Here is a 7,500-nt window from a genome sequence, read left to right as displayed (position 1 = left end):
GACGGTGTAGTAGTGAGGCTATACAGGCGTGAGAGCGTATCAGGCTTCACATTCTTGTGCCTAGGGCTGTAGGAGATAGTAAAATTACAACGAGTGAATAACAAGGGCCCTTCGAGCCTGCCTTGAGTTGAGGAGCTTGGCAGTGCGGAGATATTCCAGGTTCTTATAGTCAGTCCACACTAAGAATGGATGTTCCGCCCCCTCTAACCAGTGCTTCCACTCCTCCAACGCCATCTTAACCGTGAGTAGTTCTCAGCAGGGTTAAGACGATAGGAAAGGAAAGCGCAGGGATGCAGCTTTTGGTCCTGGGTAGAACGCTGGGACAGGATGGCCCTCACTTCAAAGTCCGAGGTGTCGACCTCCAGCACGAACTGACGGGACGGGTCCTGATGGATTAAGATGGGAGCTGTAGTGAATCGATGCTAGAGCTCCGAGAACGCCCGGTCATCTGCTGGAGACCACATGAACGGAACCTTGGGAGTGGTGAGTGCTAAGAGGGGGGGGAGCCAGGATGCCGTCGAGGTAGACAAACACGAACCGGTTCAACATGTCACGGAGCACATCTTTGACCAGGGCCTGGAACACTACAGGAGCGTTGGTCAGTCCGAATGGCATCACAATGTACTCATAGTGCTCGCTAGCCATGTTGACGTCTGTCTTCCATTCGTCTCCTTCCCGTACCAGATGCTAGGCGTTCCGAAGGTCCAACGTCAAGAAGATAGTTGCCCCCTGGAGAGGCTCGAAAGCCGAGGAGATGAGTGATTGCAGGTGAACGTTTTTTAACCTTGATGTCATTAAGACCCCGGTTGTCGATACACGGGCACAGGATTTTGTCCTTCATCTCCACAAAGAAGAACCCTGTGCCGGCGGGGGAGGCAGATGGACYAATACTCTCTGCAACAAGAGATTCCTCAATGTACCTCTCCGTCGTCTTCGTCTCCAGATCCGACGGGAAATAAAGCCGCCACCAAGGTGGTGTTGTGTCCAGGAGAAGGTCAATAGCACAATCATAGGGTCGATGAGGAGGAAGAGATGTGGCGCGGGCTTTGTTGAAAACCTCCAGGAAGTCCTGGTACTCTGCGGAAAGATCGAAGGCTTTTCCCAAGCCCGCAGGAAGATGTTCCGGGGCAGGCTGCGCCAACTTCAGACAATGCATGTGGCAGAACTGGCTCCAACCCATGATAGATCCAGTAGCCCAGTCGATCAGGTGTTTGTGCGTCTGGAGCCATGAAAACCCCAAAACCACAGTTACATGAGGAGATTCGATGAGCAGGAACTGCATAGACTCACTGTGATTACCTGACACTTGCAGGTTGATAGGAACCGTATTGTGGGTGACTCTGCCAAATGAGCTCCCATCCAGCGCTCTGGCATCCATGGAAATGGAGAGGGGTTGTGTGGAGATTCCCAGCTCCGACACCAGGGTAGTGGCCATAAAGGTCTTGTCGGCCCCAGTCAATGATCACCCGGAGAGATTTGGACCGGTCACTCCACAGCCGGATGGCATGTAGAGGGGTACAAGTAATGGGAGATTGGAAACTCCACGTACGGTTCACCAGCGTACTCATACCTACTGATGAGCCTGATCTTTTGTTGGACAGGTAGATATGTAATGTCCTGTAGTTCCACAATGCAGACAGCTCTTGGTGCTGTCTGTATCAGCAGGAGACAATCTAGCCCTGCTCAATTGCATGGGCTCCGGAGGAGGCAAGTCAACAGCCCTTGGTGATTCCAGAGGGAACTCAGGTGACATCGGATTCTCCCGGTAATGTAGACACCAGGGACTTCTGGGATTCCTAGGCGGCGAGGTGGGAACCGTGGACGAACGAGTGTGACCGGGAACAGACATCTCCCTCCTATGTTCCCGTAGCCACCCATCAATCCATATAGTCAAGGCTATGAGAGAGTCGAGGTCAGTGATTCCGGGTTCCAAGCACTCTTGGCAGCCAAAGTGCGAAAATCTAATTTGTAGTCTGCCATACTGTGGGAGTCTTGGCGCAGTTGAAGTAGCTTCCTAGCAGCCTCTCTCACGGACAACGGAGAATCTAACACCTTTTTTACCTCTGCCACGAGCTCATCCAGACTGAGGCAAATGGTGGCTCGCCCAGGTGAGGGTCCTCCCTGACATCAGCGTTATCAGGTACAATGTATTTGAGCGATCCGAGGGAAATGAAGAGGGCAGCAGCTCGACGATGAGCGAGCACTGGGACAGAAACTCCCGGCAGGTTCCTGGATCTCCAGAGTAGCGCTCTGGAGGAGGTAACCGGGGTTCCCGGGAAGCCGGGGTAGGCTGGGGAGAAGCGCCGCTGGTAGCAGGGTTACTGAGAGTCTTGGAGGTTACCATTGTGACTTGCTTCCTAGTAGATCATCCGCGGAATTTCTCCAGCACTGCATTGAAAGCGTGGTCATGGCATTCCGCCAAGGTCTCGAGTCCTTACCGTAAGGTTTTGAAGTAACTCCTTGTGTCTTCCAATGGTGGCCACTTGAAAGGAGACAGCATTGCGGGGCTGGTCCAAGTCTACTGGGTCAGTCATGGCCAGTTTGTACTATCATGGCTCAGGATAAGAGCCAGATGCAGACACAGGAGGCGGATAGTTAGAATCTCAGATATTTATTATAACACCGGGGGTAGGCAAACGGCAGGTCGAGGGCAGACAGAGGTTTGTAATCCAGGCCAGAGTCAGGCAGGTACAGAACGGCAAGCAGACTCAGGGTCAGGACAGGCAGACTCAGGGTCAGGACAGGCAGACTCAGGGTCAGGGTCAGGACAGGCAGACTCTGGGTCAGGACAAGCAGACTTTGGGTCAGGACAAGCAGACTCTGGGGTAGGACAAGCAGACTCTGGGTCAGGACAAGCAGACTCTGGGTCAGGACAAGCAGACTCTGGGTCAGGACAAGCAGACTCAGGGTCAGGACAGGCAGGGTCAGGAAAGGCTCAGGGTTCAGGGTCAGGACAGGCAGACTCAGGGTCAGGACAAGCAGACTCAGGGTCAGGACAGGACAGACGCAGGGTCAGGACAGGCAGACTCAGGGTCAGGACAGGACAGACGCAGGGTCAGGACAGGCAGACTCAGGGTCAGGACAGGCAGATTTCTTTTAAATGTTTTAAAGGAACTCAGTCTAGCTTTCAACTTACTTTTGAAAGTTGTAATTGTAGTTTTCCTCTTGTCCTGTCTGTCATTGCATACATTAGAGACCATTTTTAACTTGTCAGAAATGTCCAGAACAACTAGACCATGTCAGCTAATGTTTTTTAACTAGGTCTTCTAGCCCATAGATTCTATTGTAATGTATGAGTCACTCAAATATCACATGAATACACATTAGACATGGGAAATAGTAGAATTTAAGAAAATTTGCTTTAAAATTGCAACATCTCTGCAGCCCATAACAAAATGTGTAGAATTGCAGGAAATAAGCTTTAAAGCTGCACAATGTTCTCTSCACCAACAAYAGGGGTGTGAACAGTTTGTGTCATGAACAGTGCTTGTGCCCATAGAAATAGACGTGGTGCATGCACCCAGGGGGAGCCGCGGGATGTTCCCATCATTCTGGAAGGGGGGCCCGAGTGGAAAAGTTTGGGAATCCATGCTCTAGCTCAGAAGGGGTTGGATGGGGGAATAACTCATTATATCAGAAGGTATCGCGAGTGTGGAGCGTATCAATGGCTCAGACACGAGAGGTATGTGGCAGGGTCTACAGTCAATCACGGACTATAAAAGAAAAACCAGCCCCGTCGCGGACCACGATGTCTTGCTCCCAGACAGACTAAACAACTTCTTTGCTCGCTTTGAGGACAATACAGTGCCACTGACACGGCTCGCTACCAAAACCTGCGGGCTCTCCTTCCCTACAGCCAACGTGAGTAAAACATTTAAACATGTTAACCCTCACAAGGCTGCAGGCACAGACGGCATCCCCGGCCGCGTCCTCAGAGTATGCGCAGACCAGCTGGCTGGTGTGTTTACGGACATATTCAATCAATCCTTATCCCAGTCTGCTGTTCCCACATGCTTCAAGAGGGCCACCATTGTTCCTGTTCCCAAGAAAGCTAAGGTAACTGAGCTAAATGACTACTGCCCCGTAGCACTCACTTCCGTCATCATGAAGTGCTTTGAGAGACTATTCAAGGACCATATCACCTCCACCCTCCCTGACATCCTAGACCCACTCTTATTTGCTTACCGCCCCAATAGGTCAACAGACGATGCAATCACACTGCACACTGTCCTATCCCATTTGGACAAGAGGAATACCTATGTAAGAATGATGTTCATCGATTACGACTTCAGGAAACAGCAGAGGGAGCAGCCCCCTATCCACATTGACGGGACAGTAGTGGAGAGGGTAGAAAGTTTTAAGTTCCTCGGCGTACACATCACGGACAAACTGAAATGGTCCACCCACACAGACAGCATGGTGAAGAAGGCACAACAGCGCCTCTTCAACCTCAGGAGGCTGAAGTTTTACAGATGCACAATCGAGAGCATCCTGTCGGGCTGTATCACCGCCTGGTACGGCAACTGCTCCGCCCATAACCGTAAGGCTCTCCAGAGGGTNCAGACGGCATCCCCGGCCGCGTCCTCAGAGTATGCGCAGACCAGCTGGCTGGTGTGTTTACGGACATATTCAATCAATCCTTATCCCAGTCTGCTGTTCCCACATGCTTCAAGAGGGCCACCATTGTTCCTGTTCCCAAGAAAGCTAAGGTAACTGAGCTAAATGACTACTGCCCCGTAGCACTCACTTCCGTCATCATGAAGTGCTTTGAGAGACTATTCAAGGACCATATCACCTCCACCCTCCCTGACATCCTAGACCCACTCTTATTTGCTTACCGCCCCAATAGGTCAACAGACGATGCAATCACACTGCACACTGTCCTATCCCATTTGGACAAGAGGAATACCTATGTAAGAATGATGTTCATCGATTACGACTTCAGGAAACAGCAGAGGGAGCAGCCCCCTATCCACATTGACGGGACAGTAGTGGAGAGGGTAGAAAGTTTTAAGTTCCTCGGCGTACACATCACGGACAAACTGAAATGGTCCACCCACACAGACAGCATGGTGAAGAAGGCACAACAGCGCCTCTTCAACCTCAGGAGGCTGAAGTTTTACAGATGCACAATCGAGAGCATCCTGTCGGGCTGTATCACCGCCTGGTACGGCAACTGCTCCGCCCATAACCGTAAGGCTCTCCAGAGGGTAGTGAGGTCTGCACAACGCATCACCGGGGGCAAACTACCTGCCCTCCAGGACACCTACACCAACCGATGTCACAGGAAGGCCAAAAAGATCATCAAGGGCAACAACCTCCCGAGCCACTGCCTGTTCACCCCGCTATCATCCAGAAGGCGAGGTTAGTACAGGTGCATCAAAGCAGGGACCGAAAGACTGAATAACAGCTTCTATCTCAAGGCCATCAGACTGTTAAACAGCCATCACTAACATCTCCTGAGATTCTGGCTGCCATCTTGCAGTGGTGTAAAGTATTTAAGTAAAACTATTTTAAAGTACTACTTAAGTKGTTTTTATGGCTTTCTGTACTTTACTGTTTATATTTTTGAAAACTTTTACTTCATTACAATCCTAAGGAAAAGTATGTACTTTTTACCCCATACATCTTCCCTGACACCCAAAAGTACTCGTTACATTTTGAATGCTTAGCAGGACAGGAAAATTGTCCAATTCAAGCACTTATCAAGTGAACATCCCTGGTCACCCTTACTGCCTCTGATCTGGCAGACTCACTAAACACACATGCTTAGTTTGTAAATGATGTCTGTGTGTGCCCCTGGCTATCTGTAAATTTAATAAGAAAAGGTGCCGTCTGTTTTGCTTAATGTAACAGATTTGAAATGATTTATACTTTTACTTTTGATACTTAAGTATATTTTAGCAATTACATTTACTTTTGATACTTAAGTATATTTAAAACCAAATACTTTTTGACTTTTACTCAAGTAGAATTTTACTGGGTGAATTTCACTTTTACTTGAGTAACTTTCTATTAAGGTTTTCTTTACTTTTACTCAAGTATGACAATTGGGTACTTTTTTMGGGTACTTGGATAATCCCTTTAACAGATAGCTCAAGCTATTTMTTTCCATTTGGTTAGAAGAAAGTGCTGTGTTTTAATAGCCAGGCGTGGATACTCAAAACTGTCATGGCCGCCACTCTCTAATCAGGAGCTGTGTTCTTGTGCTTGGTGCGAATCTCGTTGTTCACTCTCCATCCCTTAACACAGTCCATCAACACACTGCAGCCATGCCACCACGTCTGTCACCTCTGTGTTGTATTATTCTGAGAAAAACACATATCTCAGCAATCTGATGAAATCCCTGCGCTGTGCTTTGTGCACTCTGAGTGTGTGTGCTGTGACCTCTACCCAAAACCTCCTTAGAGATGATTCTCATGTTCACACCGTGGCCTGTGAGTGTACAGTGTATGTCTCTCTCTCTCTGCCATGGTAATGTGGTTCCAGGAGTCTGCGCAGCCTTCTATGTCTATTGTTATCGATTATCTCCCAGTGTTCTGCTCTGTTCCTTGACCAGAATGGAAGGTACAGTTGAAGTCGGAGGTGTACATACACTTAGGTTGGAGTCATTAAAACTCGTTTTTCAACCACTCCACAAATTTCTTGTTAACAAACTATAGTTTTGGAAAGTCGGTTAGGACATCTACTGTGTGCATGACACAAGTTATTTTTCCAATAATTGTTTACAGACATATTATTTCACTTATAATTCACTGTATCACAATTCCAGTGGGTCAGAAGTTTACATACACTAAGCTGACTGTGCCTTTAAACAGCTTGGAAAATTCCAGAAAAGTATGTCATGGCTTTAGAAGCTTCTGATAGGCTAATTGACATATACAAGTCAATTGGGGGTGTACCTGTGGATATATTTCAAGGCCTACCTTCAAACTCAGTGCCTCTTTGCTTGACATCATGGGAAAGCTGGGACAAAGATCGTACCTTTTGGAGAATTGTCCTCTGTCGATGAAAAAAATAGAACTGTTTGGCCATAATGACCATCGTATGTTTGGAGGAAGAGGGGAGGTTTGCAAGCCGAAAATACTATCCCACCTTATAAGCACAGGGTTGCAGCATCATGTTGTGAGGCTACTTTGCTGCAGGAGGGACTGGTCAAATCACAAATATAGTGCATCATGAGGGAAAATGATGTGGATATATTGATGCAACATCTCAAGACATCAGTCAGGAAGTTAAAGCTTGGTCGCAAATGTGTCTTCCAAATGGCAATGCCCCAAGCATACTTCCTTGTTGTATGGCAAATGAAAGATACACTGGTTCTTAAGGACAACAGTCAAGGTATCGGAGTGGCCATCACAAAGCCCTGACTCAATCTATAGAAATTTGTGGGCAGAACTGAAAAAGCTTGTGCGAGCAAGGAGCGCTACAAACCTGACTCAGTTACACCAGCTATGTCAGGAGGAATGGGCCAATTTCACCCAACTTATTATGGGAATT

Source organism: Salvelinus sp. IW2-2015, linkage group LG8, assembly GCF_002910315.2.
Source record: "Salvelinus sp. IW2-2015 linkage group LG8, ASM291031v2, whole genome shotgun sequence".
Lineage (NCBI taxonomy): Eukaryota > Metazoa > Chordata > Actinopteri > Salmoniformes > Salmonidae > Salvelinus > Salvelinus sp. IW2-2015.
The sequence above is the reverse complement of the archived record's forward strand: the minus strand, read 5'-3'. Positions refer to the sequence as shown.